This window comes from Fundulus heteroclitus, chromosome 15, assembly GCF_011125445.2.
Source record: "Fundulus heteroclitus isolate FHET01 chromosome 15, MU-UCD_Fhet_4.1, whole genome shotgun sequence".
In the NCBI taxonomy this organism is placed as follows: Eukaryota; Metazoa; Chordata; class Actinopteri; order Cyprinodontiformes; family Fundulidae; genus Fundulus; species Fundulus heteroclitus.
Window position 1 is genome coordinate 26415179 of NC_046375.1, and position 14604 is coordinate 26429782.

Here is a 14604-nt window from a genome sequence, read left to right on the forward strand (position 1 = left end):
CAAGGCCAGGCTGTGGAATTTAGGGCGCTAGCTGCTGAGTCAGTTTGGAACTCACCTGCACCTAAAGGCACATTTAAACGTCCAATAAATGATGAAATTAAGGACAAACTCACAAGCCAAGATAAACCGATAACATTAGAAGATCTTATTAATCTAGCTATCCGAGTGGATAACTGACTCCAGGAAAGAATTAATGAGAGATGTGTAAGAGCATCTACTCTGGAGCATGACACTTCTCCCTGAGCATGCAGCAAAGGAGGTGAAGAAAAAAATGGAGATGTCTAATGGCCAACCTTTGTCTGTATTGTGGTCAGCCTGGCCACTTAAGGTTACATTTTCCCATTCAGCCAAAATTGCATGCCCATCAGTTAATCAGGGGGTTCTGATGGGCGCAGTGCATGATAAGGAAATCCTTCAGTTCTGGTTCAAGACCACATTGGTCACTTCATCCCAACAGTTCACCACCTTTGCCTTGGTAGATTCTGGGCCTGGACAGAGTTGAATCAGTCTCAATCTGGTCCGTAATCTTAACATTCCCCTCATTGAGCTGCCTGTTTTCATTAAGGTTTCTGTCCTGAACAGGAACTCACTCCAACCCATAGTCCATAAACCCCAACCATAGCCATTTTATCACATCTGGTAGTCACCATTAAAAACTACGTTCTGTTTTTTCCCACCCATGAGCCAGCTGTTGTCCTAGGGCAGAGGTGTCCAAACCTTTTGGCATGTGGGCCGAAATTCTGAAGTCTAAAGTACTCGAGGGCCAAAAAATGGATAATAATAACGATAAAAATAACCCAGAAATGATGTTGTGATTATTTTACCTGCTTCACAAAATATGATGATTTCAATTAAACAAATTATTCTGAGTTTCTGAAGGAAAAGGATGTTAAATCACTGTAGATCCAAAGCTAAAAACGGGTTTTGCACATTTGCTTTATTAAAAGATGGTCAAGCAGTTTGCTAATTATGTTAGACTCAACTGAAAATAAAAGAAACCTGAATTATTTTTGGTCTCGCAATATGAGAACTGGATTTGGGTCGGTATTTATTTTAAAACACTGTATTTAGCTAATTTTAATAAAAATTTGATGAAAAAAAGCTTTAAATGCACAACAATTTGCCTCTGAGTTAAAGTCCTCAGACAGATGAGGTCATATTTACTATGAAATAAATAGAATGTAAAAACTGTGGTTATTTAAACATGAATATATTGTGTTGTACCAGATGTTTTCAGTTGTAAGATGAAAACCTGTCTGCATTAATTGTAGCCTAATAGAAATAAAATGTTTCCATCTCCATCAGCCAAATTTTTCCAGTAGACCAAATGCAGTTGAGGGGGCCACACAGAATCAGTCCAGGGGCCACAAATGGCCCCCGGGCCGCACTTTGGACATGCCTGTCCTAGGGTATCCCTGCTTAGCCACCCACAATCATCACCATAACTGGAGAGACTCCCATGTTGAGAAATGGAGTCCATTCTGTTTATCCACCTGTCTTCAGTCCGTCCTTCCCACTATGCTGGTGAAGCTTCTCAGTCATCCAGGTCATTGTCATTCCAAAAAAGTTCAAAAACAAAACAACTGGACTTTTTTTCCGAAGTTTGAAGACGTTTCGCTTTGTTTGTTTGCACAGAGCTCTGTCAGCATGGCAACTTCTAACCAGTCTCTAAAATGTTCTGTTGGTTTTTCCCCAAATGTCAACCAGACCGCCGTAGTCGTAAAATTACGGTCAAGGTATAAGCCCAGCCAACCTTCCTATTCCATGGCTTTCCCGTCAATCAGAGTTGGAGATTGACTTTAAAACATAGCATGTGGTTTTAGCATAAAATTGGCTTAATCTGACTTTCCATAATTACATCCTGGATATCTTAAAATGTGTTTTGACTGGTAACAACTACATTTTGACTTTTAAAAATGTCTCTAAATCTCTTAAAATATCTCAAATGATGCTACTGGAGTCGTCATTTGAATGGTACCACATCCATAATTATGATTCGCAGACTTAATTATGGCTAGTGGAAATTACATTTTTAGATATCTGAATCTTTTTTAAATTATATTTATGTTAGGCACTTCTGGTGCTACCATTAAGCTGTCCAAACTGTTTCCTGTGGTTCTATGAATTCAGAATTGTAAGATAGAAAAACTATGTGGAATAAAAAGTGTTCAAGATAGCTCTAACTTAGTTTTGCCTAGTCATTATTTGCTTCAAGATTTAATTTATACAAGCTGAATCTTATCTTTAGATATCTAAAAATTAATTTGAGTAACTTGAATAATGATGTCATTTGAGATATCTTTAATTAGAATTAGGACTTGTCAAAACAAAAAGCAAGCTATCTCAAATTGTCATTAAACTGTTATCTGAAACATGTTTCTGATAGTAATTTATTGCAGATATGCTGAATTGGAGCTTAATGGTAACTAAATGGTAACTGTGACATAGTTTATACCATGCAGAATGTAATTAGAGATCTCTCAATTCCATAAAATATCAATAGCACATCTTTACTATGTTGGCTGTTAAATAGCATATAGGTAAAATTTACAAAACTGTTCCCATCAAGAAGTTTTACTTATCCAGCAGAGCACTACTGCTCCAGCAAGCTAGATAAAGCATTGTTGCTATAGGTAAATGGTTCCTATTTTAGACCTGTTCACTCAAATATAAGAAATGTTCATAGAAATCACTTGGGAACAGGACAAACAGGGGATCAAGAATATGCAAAGATTCCATTTGTTGAGAAATACGTCATAACCCACTATAGAAGAAACAAAGTCAGAGTCAAAAGCAGTTTCACGAAAGCATAAAGGATAAAAACATTGCCTGGAGCAGGAGATAATAAGCCTACTTACCACCGTTCTTCGGTTGTAGTTCCCTGCCGTCAGTGCTTGAGCAGCATGCTGAATAAAAGCAGTTTGTAAACAGGAGGTAAAAACTTTCAAACAATGAAAATAAAAGCAGCAAGGAAAAAGCTTCCTGAACGTGAATTAGCCAGAAACTGTACTGGTACTGACTCAACAGGTTGAATCCCTCTACAGTTTTAGACAGATTTTTATCTGGGGAGATTCTTTTACACAACAATGTGGGTTTATGTAACAATTCTGCAAGTTAGACTATAGTGTAATAGATTTATTGTATTACCTCAATTATCTCTTTTCTTCTTTACTTTATAGAGAAATATCTATAGAACAGGGTGGAAGCTGAAATCTGAGTACTGTTTAGAGGTAACATAACACCAAGCATGATGGTGTAAAAACAGCTTCAAGTAAGAAAAACTGTCACATCCTGACACAACCTTAGTAATCTAAATGGTAACTAACATGGTTCATCTAATGCTTTTCATGTATAATCTAGTAATACAAATGTTTAAATAAGAGGCCCTTGTTGGGTAAATCGCTCTAAGAAAAATTCTATGAGCAACAATAGTTTTTATTTGGCTTTGAAAAAGTTAATATTTTTTGTTAAAATTACCAGCTTTCATCACCACCTGATATCAGGAAATATTAGCCAAAAAAAAAAAGGTTCAGTATAAAGCTTTGTGACTACTTGCCTGGTGAGGTGTGGTACTGTAGAACAACACATGGAGTGAATTTGGAACAGCAAGAACAGGACTGCATACCAGTCCAGAACAAACATTGCTATTACCCAAGCTGGACATCCATGATAAGAATCTCCACTTCCACCACATCCCAAATTTCCTTTTTGGTTAAGATTTAGTAAAAACAGGCCATCAGAGTATCATGTTTTCATGTTCTGACTTTTATAAATTTGTATATATGTAACAAAATGTATATATGTAAGAATACTAATGTGGTAGATGGTAGAGAAAAGTTTTTTATATTTTTATTGATGAGTCCTTCAACTATTTTCAACTATTTATAGTTTTTTATTGTTTGTAGGAAATGAATGAATTTGATCCGTCACTCTATAGATAGCTTTAGATGTTTGTTTCCTGTTAGGTTTAGCAGGAAACCTTTTTCTTTTAGGGACTTTCACTCTTTCTTCTTCTCTGACTGTAGCATGGTTCTATAATTGCTGTGTTTTGCTGCATAGATGAGCTGTACTAATGTGTGTTATCTGCTCAGAGCTTTTTGAATCAGATTTTATTTCACTTATTTTATTGTTTTTTTTTAAACTTGTTTAATTCCATTGGCACACTTGTGTTCTGTACGAGTCCTTACGGTTTACTGTCATGTGGATTATCATGAGTACTATCTTCCTTAAAGGAGCATAGTTTAAGTTTATAGGTGTCTGCCCCCTCTGGCGATAAATTGAAATGACACTGGTGTTGTGCATGTACATGAGAGAAAAGGAAAAGCATCTGCCTCTGTGACAGCACAAGTCTTTTGTTTAAAAGGAATAATGTCTTCTGAGGACGATGAGGACTAAGGCCTCCATAAATGGGTCGTGCTCACTAACACGAGAAAACTCATTTTGCACGTTTTACAAGTCTAAGGGCATTCATGGGAAACAAAATGAACAATTAACTTCAAACCTTGCTTCATGCACCTTTAAGATTTACTGGAAGGTGTCCCTGCTTTGAAAAAATAACAGCACAGTTGTATTTACATTTGTGAGTTGCCAGCACCCTGCCGGCACCCTGCCGGCAGCCGAGATGTGATTGGGAGGAACCAGCGGAGGCATCATCAGGGAAGGAAAAAGAAGTAAACCCCAGGAACAGGAGTGGTGAGGCCGTAGTGGGGCCATGGTGAGGCGCACCTGACCTGGTACCTGTCACTTACGTTGCTACGCACGTTGGCTGGATGGAGGCGGAGCCATCCGAGCTAGGGACAGGGGCAGGATGGGGAAGAGGCTTGGGGAGACGCATGTCCCAGCGGCTCAACCGCTGCATCAATAGCTCGGGGTGGACTGCAGAAGCACACCAAGCGGGAGCGGCTGATCCACACTACCCTCTGACTGCTGAGACTGCTGGATGTTTTAGTTTTGGTGCTGGACCTTTTAACCATTCTAACGTGCGGTTGCACTTTTTGTTAAGGTTTTAGGCATCATGCACCAGACAGTTTTTAGGGTTTATTTCTATCGTATTAAAGTTGTTAAACGTTTAATCTTGTTGGTTTTAAATACACTGCTCACCCCTGCGATATCAAACCTGTTTTTTTTTTCTCTCTAGTTTAACTAGGTGGCATTGTTTGACTCATAATTTTTTTTGTTACCTCCACAAATTGTCTCATCTCCACCTGGTAATAATAGCTGCACCAATTTACTCTCTTTTTCTCCCTGTTGTAACTTCTATTTCTTTTCTTGGTTAATTTCCTTTCTCTCTTACTGGGTAAAGAGACTGGTCCTCCATTTTAACTAAAAAACAGCAAGTAGAATGATCTACAGTCTTCTTTACTTGTTTTCTACTCCTCCACGACATGTCCTTATGTAGAAGACAGTCAGGTAAAACACGTATGGCTGACAAGTTTGTCCCCTTTCAGCCACTAAAATCAGAAATGGCAACGCAACATGGCACCTCCCAGTAGATGCACCGACACCTATGTATTTATAAAGTACTAATTATAAGAAATAAGAACGATTTCATTTTCAATGTGATTGTTATTAGACTTTGCCAGAATATGTATTTATAAAAGCAATACTTGATTTTTGTTAATTAAAATCCAAATTAGTTGCACACTGTCCCATCAAAGTATTTAATTTGCAAAAAGGATAAGAAAAATACTCTTGTTATGAAGATTTTCAAGTTGTTGTTTTTGTTTCAGAAAAGAAATATTAAATTGTCTCAAGCCAGAAGTTATTGCTTGTGTAAGGAAAAGAAAGCAGGCTTTCATGTTTCTCTTATCTAGCTGCATTTTCTACATGCCTCTCTGAGCTCAGAAGATAAGACATAAGAGATCATCGGATTCAGCTTCTCTTCATCTTGTTCAAGCTAATTAGGTTGTTTTTACCACGCTGTACAGCTATTCAGGACTCTGGTTCAACAGCAAGTACTTGACAAGAGACTTGGTTTGGAAGTTTATTTGCATGTTGAAACTGATACATCCCAAACTTTATGTCTCCAATATCTTTGCTGCAACACATGTAATAATGTAGCCTAACATCAAAGTCCCACATGTTTATCTCTGACAACGAACAGGACTTAACTACTGTTTTAGACCAGTTTTGTCAAAATAATGATATACAGTATTTTGAGTCTTTAAGTCATCTCTTCAACCAAACAACAAACAAAGACAGCTGTATACTGACATTGGATGACCTAAAAGAAGGTATATTTATAAGGAAGGTGTATTTATGAAATCTCGTGAAAGCAACTGCTGATATTGGATTTTGTTTATAGGCAACCAATAAACAGGTGTGTATGTGTGTGTATATATGTATGTATTGTCATGCTATTATATGCTGTTTAAAGTTATCTAATGTTTATTAAACAACCCTATGTCTGTTAAGTATTGTCTGGTGATGATCAGCTCTTAAACTGATATCAGGACAATGGTTGAAAGGGATGAATTCGAGCACTAGTGATCTTTTAACAGCAAAACCTGCACACACATAGAATAAAGGAGTGACAACTTCTTTTCAAGTTCAAGAATTTAATAACAGAAATAAAATGAACATCCAGAGAACATCACTGTGTAATGCTGTTTATCTTAATTATCACTATATTTCAAACAAATCCTCTCTACTAGGCTGAAACTTAACTAAACTACTAAGCAAAATGAAGATAAAAAGAAACTAAGCAAAGGAACTATTTACATGCAAAAACAGAACAAAAGACATAACAAAAGTGGTTGGTCATAATCAGAATAATGTGAGATCTGTTCATTGCAGATCTAATTCAAAAAGCATGGAATGGAGTTAAATTAGTTTAACTAATTTTGGAAAATATTTGGCATGTGTTTCAATCCATTCACAATGCGAATCCTGAGTTAAACAAAACATTATTTGATGAAATAATATTTTGTTTGTGTTAAAGAACCAAAGTTCAACTTAAAGAATGTGAATTAAAGTTAAATTAGCTTGACTAATTCAGAACAACATTTGACATGTGTTTCAACCCATTCACAATGCCAATCCTAAGTTAACCAGAACATTATTTCGAGTAAATAACATTCTAAAGACTGGTTTGCTAAGTAAAATGATTACATTAGGAACGGCCGATCTTATACGATTCTACCTCTGGGCGCTAGGGGTTGCTGTAGCGATCGGTCACTAAATCGAAGTCTAAAGTTATCAAAATTGCCTTTAAACCGACATTAATATTCAATATCAATGCGGGAATAAGGCTCATAGCTCTATCGAATGATGGCGGAGCAGAACAAACCAGATTTATGCTTGGAACGGGCTTTTGTAGAAAAACCAGAACCAGAAATTACCAGAAGCTAATAGCATTTTGGCTAGCGGACTTTCGCTGCTAACAAATAAAAGCTTTGGTTTTATTTTAGTCATAATGAGTGGGCCGGATAACGTAAACATTAATGTCCCATCAATGTATGAATTGTGGAGATAACCTTTGTTATAACCATAAAAACACACTCGACAATGACATGGTACCGAATGCAAGCAATGAGCTATTCCGTTAGCCCTTTGTTTTAAAACGACAATGTGTAACGAATCACACAACATTTCCCAATAAACCATTTAACCTCGCCCTTTGGGTCCCTCTGTCCAAACTGTCGGCGCCTCGTGTGAGTTCAGTCCACTTTGGTCATCCAGGGAAGGCAGTGAAAAGGGAATCGTTGTTCCTTCAGCAGCGGCTAGTGGCTTAGCTCTGCAGCAGCATGTGATCGGGGGGGAAAGGCCTCAACCGACAGTTCACGCAGTCTCCATGTCAGCTCCCTCTTTCTCTCAGCATAGAAAATGCTGCCGGCTTTTCAGCTCTGCGTTGCTTGGAACCAGCTCCGCCTGGAGTCCGCTAAGAAAGCAAAACAAAGCTGACATAAATGGAATTATTCACTTCAGCATCTGATTTTAAGCAGAAGTGAGAGACTTATCTTTGGATCGGCTGGCAGTTTCTCCCGATGCCCAGGAGGAACTGAGTTTCAGAGAGGCTCATGTCTCACTCAGCCTTTGACCTCTTCCAGGCCCCATGTAGCTCCTGCAGGGAAGCCCCCCTCCTCAAGGGCACCAGGAAAAAAGCAGGCTGAGCTTTTTCCTGTAGAAGTGGTCTGAGAGAGATGTTCTGAGAGAAGGTGAGGGTCTTTTGTCTGTGGGGGTGGTTTACAGCAGGCACCCTGCTGAGACATGGGCTGTCCTTGGTGACTCTCTCTCCTTTGTGGCTGTGTGGTCAGAATTCAATCTGACATCAATTATTTTCATCATGGCTTTAATATGTCACAACAGAGTATATATAGATAGATATAGATAGATAGACACATGCTTGCTGACAGGGGGGACAAACCGTTAATTGTCCCAGGCTGAGGACAGAGGGGGGGGGGGGGGGGGGGGGGGGGGGGGGCAAAACTGACACTCTGACCATTAAAATACAGGCTTATCTCTTTAAGTAAGAGGCCATTAGAACTCCCCCCACCCCAACATAAAATGGTTTGAACATTAGGACAATGGCTGGCTGCAACTTTGAAAGTTCGTTCCACTGCAAACTAGGAATCACAGGTGCACAGAACAGAGAAAAAGAGAAGATGACATGAAAGGCTTGAGGGATTTTATTAGTACATACATTTTTAAAAACTGAGGATGAGTCAGGAACAGGTCTAGGAACGGAATTGCAGAGGAATGCTGCCCACCCAGAGCCAGGTAAGAAGCAATGCGTTTATCAATGTAGTTTTAAAGTATAGCATCTGCTAGCTAGGGGAAAACACCTTTTCTTTTACAGAAATACTTGAGCGTAGTGCCCAAAGAGCAGAAAGCAGAGAGATGGCAGAGGTCCAGGTTCAGTCTGAAAGACAGAGCGGAGCAGGAGCCAGCTGAGAAGGGTGAGGTGGACAGTTTTTGAAGTTGCCAACGCACAGACAGAGTCGAGCGAACAGAGAAACCATAGACATTATATATTGTGTCTATGGGAAAAATAGCCGAGCGAGCGCACAGCTTGTGTTGAGCGTGGAAGTAGCAGGTCACGGCAGACACGGAGCCGAGCACGAGCGAGCATAGTGGGTTGAGAAGAGTTTATCAGAGTTGAGCACGCGGGTGATGTTTAAACGCTGAATACCTGTCTCACTGCACGCTCAAACAAAAGACACAAATATTGCTCAAGAAGTGGGTATACCCAATGCTGACAGAAAAATAAGTGACTATGCGCCATATACCCGCGTACACCCTGGACTACACAGTCCGACTTCATGTGAGATCGTGAAGCATTGACACCCATTGTGCAGCTTTTTTTTTTTTTTACAAACACGGCAAAATCCTTACTCATCCTTACCATTGACAGGCTGCAGCCATGTCCCGAATTCCTCGTTTTCCATCCACTTTTGTTGAAATTTGCATTTTCCCAAATCTTTCTCCACCTCAAGCTTCTTTTCCAAACATTGTTTAAACAAACTGCTTTACGATCGACCAGACGCAGTTCCGCGCAAACACGCAGAATTACTTATATCTGATAATATATTTGACGAAACTGTTTTTATGACCGTGTTTTTTTAGAAAAAAATAATGCCACCAATAATCAGATTTAACGACTTTTAATGCTAATTAAGGCCTTAATTTAAAAAAAATTCATTTAATGACTTTTAATGCCCCGCGGAAACCCTGGTGTGTGTGTGTGGGGGGGGGGGGGGGGGGGGGGGGGGGGGGTTGGTGGGTGTGGTGGTGGCAGGTGTAGAGGGCGGGCCCAAAAAGACTGTGTTGTCCTGTGCTGTCAGCTGGCTACTAACATAGAGCTGTGGAGCACTATGTTCACAATCAACAGTGGGACAGGGTTGTTCTTTATAGAGTAATATTGTAAAACAACCAATTCAGTTACCAATAAAATTGTTATGTTATGTTAAACATTTGTGTCTATATATCTAAGTCTGCCAGAAAACTGACAAGCTCATAGCCTAAATCCTTGTAAAGCACCTTGATATTGGGGCCGGCCCACCAACATTTATTTAAATAACGAACATCTGAAATTGCAATGCGCATGCCCAACACGCACTCAGTAGACAGCTGTGGGGCACAAATCCTTTGGCCCCAAGCTCAGACTGTCCAATCAAAATACTTGAATAACAGACGTTACGTTTATGTTCTGCCGGGTAGTGTGCGACCATGTACTGATGGTTCTACTTGCTGGCTCATTGAAGGACCGATGTGAAACCTTTCTGTTCAATAAATGAACAGTATTATTGAGGCTTTATTTGTAATCTTATGTAGTGGTGCAGTTTTGCCTGCTGCACCATGGACATTTCATGGCACTTTCCACCTCCCATACGCCCCAGTTCTCCATGCTCCACTGATCAGTTTCACCTGCCGTCACTAATCAAGCCCGGACTTATTCCACCTGTCATCACTCCTATTTAAACCTCCCTCAGTCAGCTCTTCCCTGTCGGATCGTCTACTCATTACTGCTCACCTCATCCTTTCTTTGTCCTGCCTGAGTTCCCTTCGTCTACGCCTGCCTGCCCGCCTGCAAGTAGTGATGGCGAGATGAAGCCTCATGAGGCATTGAACCACTCAGCCAACTGGTTCGAGAAAAGGTTCATTTCTTGACGGTTCATGTGCACACAGCACCACCTACTGGCAAGTTGTATAATCACAGCCAGCTGTATCTTAACACGTGTGATGCATATCATTTTTGTCTATTATGGCTCTTGGGAATGACTTCACAGAAGGTGTAGGACGAAATCATTTGTCTACATAAATTTTGTAAACACATGTGTACAATAAAATATTGTTTGAATGTATTCTCTGTGTGTAATTATTCCCAAAATAGTAGTGACATGATATGGCATGTTGTGTAATAATGTTTTTCTGTGACTCTAGAAAAATGGCATGGGCTTAATCAGGCAGAGGACAGTGAAAGTGCTTGTGGAACTAGGGAAGGAGTAGTGAATAGGCTAATGCTTGTGTAACTTGGATGATTTCATGCATTTTTATTAAGAAACAACAATTTCTCCACAGTTTTTGGTTTCAAATGATTTCTCTTTTTTGATACTACTTCTCCAACCTTTGAAAAGACACGCTCACATGGCACAGATGATGCCGGGGTGCATAAATAAATAAGTGCAAGTATGTACAGATTGGGGTACTGTGACCGATGATTAGCCCAGTACTATACGGTCCCACAGTTTCCCCTCAGCAGCAACACTGAAGCACACAGAGGTTCCCGCTGCGTCTTTACGCACGATCCAGCTGCTGATGTCTCCTCTCTTTTCAGCTCAATGCAATTCTAGACAGTAACAGTTTATAACCTATATCACCTTTCACAGCAACAGGTTTCTCATCTCAGTCGACCAGACAAATCTCTATTGCTCTCCTCAGTGCGCTCTGGGCGGTGAGGTGGGAGGATTTTACCCGATGGTGCGCTGCGTGCGAGGGATAAACGGGGGAATGCATAAATAAAAACTGTAAATGGCTCCTATACAGTGATCATAGGCGCTGACCGGTCTGAGATCAGCCTCCTGATGTTACAAGTTCTTTAAAATGAAAGCGCGCACCCAAATTACAAGTAACGTAATTTTGCGCACCTGAAAAAAGCGCACGGCAGAAGCGCATCGAAGCGCGGAGGCACAGAAATACGGTGCATGTAGTTAAAAAATGCAGAATTAATAAAAACAACTTATAACCAGACGTAGCGTTTTAAACTGCATCTGGTGAGCAGAACTGTTTTATGATCCAGAGTGCAGCCATCACTGGTTCTGAATGAAGCCTTTATCTGGCAGCAGCTCTCCCCCCGCCCCCTCCCCTCCTGCGTACGTAGTACAGGACCTTACCGGCTTACTTTCAACCACTGGTTAAGACTAAAATTATTCATAACTCTGATCGCTCTTCCTGCTGCTCTGTTAACATGAACTGCAGCAGGAATTACTGATGGCCACAAGCTGTGAAAGAAGCTGAAACATCTCAGCAGAAGGCGGAGTTTTTATCGTCCGCAGCCCAGATGGGCGTTGGGATTTTTATGCGTGAAAAATGCCATGTTTGCGTGTGACCGTGTGAAGTCAGTGACGGTCAATGCGTGATAGTTGAGAGCACTGATCTCCTATCTATCTATCTCTCTCCTAAACTTTCCAAACACCGAACTAACTGTCTCAAACTAAATAACCACTATCCAAACTATCAGAACTCTATCCACTCTCTCAACTGACCGCGACTCGCCTACAACAACCCACATTTTGAATGGAGCCTGTGGGGTTTCTAAAAGCTGTCGAAGCCGCGCCAACATCTGAACCACTTCCCGAAGCAGTCACGTGGTACAGCCGGCCAGCGAGGCTTCGGACGTCATCGTTTTCGGCTCCTCCCCTAAATGAAGCAAGCCTCGATACGCGCTTCACGGAAACGCCCCCTCCATTACTCGACACACGCCTCGAAGCCTCGGCACATAACGTAACATCACTACCTGCAAGTATTCTCTCGGCCGTGCTGTTGGTTCTCCTGCTACCCCAGCATTCCATCGCTCCAAGTGACCTCTCTGTTGTGCTGCTGGTTCTTAACGCGGCACCCACAGCTCTCCAGGGCTCTCCAGCCCTCCAGCTCCTGCACTCAGTATTCACCTGCTCCAGCCCGGTAAAGACCCTGGTTCTCATCTTCCACAATTTATCGTCTTCAATAAACTCTCAAAACAGAGCTCTGTTTGGTTGTGTTCGGGTTCAGTCTACAAATCATGACATCTTATGTATAGAAATTAAATTACATTTAGCTTATATAAAATTTTATATCTAGTGTTTTGGTGTATGTTAAATTATCTGTTCAATTAAAATTGATCAAAGTCAAATTGTATAAATCACAGAAATTAGTTGCTGCTAATAGGTGTTGAGTTTTTGTACCCAACTGAACTTATCATGCCAGAGACGCTACTATATATACAGTACAGACCAAAAGTTTGGACACACCTTCTCATTCAAAGAGTTTTCTTTATTTTCATGACAATGAAAATTGTAGATTCACATTGAAGACATCAAAACTATGAATTCACACATGCGCACTTAAAAAAGTGTGAAACAACTGAAAATATGTCTTATATTCTAGGTTCTTCAAAGTAGCCACCTTTTGCTTTGATTACTGCTTTGCACACTCTTGGCATTCTCTTGATGAGCTTCAAGAGGTAGTCACCTGAAATGGTCTTCCAACAGTCTTGAAGGAGTTCCCAGAGATGCTTAGCACTTGTTGGCCCTTTTGCCTTCACTCTGCGGTCCAGCTCACCCCAAACCATCTCGATTGGGTTCAGGTCCGGTGATTGTGGAGGTCAGGTCATCTGGCACAGCACCCTATCACTCTCCTTCTTGGTCAGATAGGCCTTACACAGCCTGGAGGTGTGTTTGGGGTCATTGTCCTGTTGAAAAATTAATGATGGTCCAACTAAACGCAAACCGGATGGAATAGCATGCCGCTGCAAGATGCTGTGGTAGCCATGCTGGTTCAGTATGCCTTCAATTTTGAATAAATCCCCAACAGTGTCACCAGCAAAGCACCCCCACACCATCACACCTCCTCCTCCATGCTTCACGGTGGGAACCAGGCATGTAGAGTCCATCCCTTCACCTTTTCTGCGTCGCACAAAGACACGATGGTTGGATCCAAAGATCTCAGATTTGGACTCATCAGACCAAAGCACAGATTTCCACTGGTCTAATGTCCATTCCTTGTGTTCTTTAGCCCAAGCAAGTCTCTTCTGCTTGTTGCCTGTCCTTAGCAGTGGTTTCCTAGCAGTGGTTTCATAGCAGCATACCATGAAGGCCTGATTCACACAGTCTCCTTTTAACAGTTGTTCTAGAGATGTGTCTGCTGCTAGAACTCTGTGTGCCATTGACCTGGTCTCTAATCTGAGCTGCTGTGAACCTGCCATTTCTGAGGCTGGTGACTCAGATGAACTTATCCTCCGCAGCAGAGGTGACTCTTGGTCTTCCTTTCCTGTATGATTTTGCGCTTTGTGGCAACATGGATTTTTAAAAGCCAGCCTTTAATTAAACCAGGTTGTAATTTGCAGATTGTTCTACCCTTGAGTTTTGACTTTCTGGAGGTGACCTCAAATGTATTAGCACAACCTGTCAGCGAAAGAAAACCGGTCTGCTCGTCTGTTGTGCATCGTAGGAATAATGACGGAGTAACAAAAAGTGATCTGGTCAATTGCTCTCAGGAATGTGGTCCGGCATGTGCGACACATGAGAAGTTCTCCACCCATGAGTTCTTTCTGCTATCTGATTACTGTTTACGGGACTTCAGACAAAAAAATGCATTCTTAAATTTTCTGTAATCATGTAGCATCGATGTGTTACTGGTAGGTATTTTCTAAATAATCTTAAAAGAAATATTGCCACTTTCATAGTTTACATAGATAATACATTGAAACTTGTCTTTATATGGTTATCCTTCCCTCCCAATTCACTTATTTATCTATTTATCCTGAACATTTTACCTTTGACTTGAGAGAACTATGTGTATGCTCGGTATGAGTGATTGCTGCAAAGTGAACGACACAACAAAAGCGACTTGCTTAGTCAGTGACTCGATGATTCTGGCCTGGCTGTCTGTGGATCTGCCTCTGCACCC